This window comes from Penaeus monodon, chromosome 29 (assembly GCF_015228065.2).
Source record: "Penaeus monodon isolate SGIC_2016 chromosome 29, NSTDA_Pmon_1, whole genome shotgun sequence".
NCBI classification, from domain to species: Eukaryota; Metazoa; Arthropoda; class Malacostraca; order Decapoda; family Penaeidae; genus Penaeus; species Penaeus monodon.
The window spans coordinates 6855969-6856284 of record NC_051414.1 but is presented as its reverse complement, the minus strand read 5'-3'; positions in this window follow the sequence as shown (position 1 = coordinate 6856284).

Sequence of the window (316 nt, the reverse complement as noted above, 5' to 3'; positions counted from 1 at the left end):
GTGGGTTTTGTGTGACGTTCCGGTGTTTTTTAAAAAACACGTCCTGTGCTGACGCCCGCTTCGGAAGGTCTGCAAGTTTTCGCGCGTTTTCCCGGTGTTGTGATAAACGAAATTCGCGGGAAGTGTTCCCATTGGTCGATGGGTGCGGAGAGCGCTGTGATTGGTCGGCGGCGAGTCGGAGTATGAGAATCTTTTACAGCAAAATGTGAAGTTAATTATAACATTTATCATTTATTTCGGAACGACATTTGTATTTGGTCTAGTGAATGAATATAATAAAATACTTACTATAAGTTAAAAGTACTTGTATGGATTG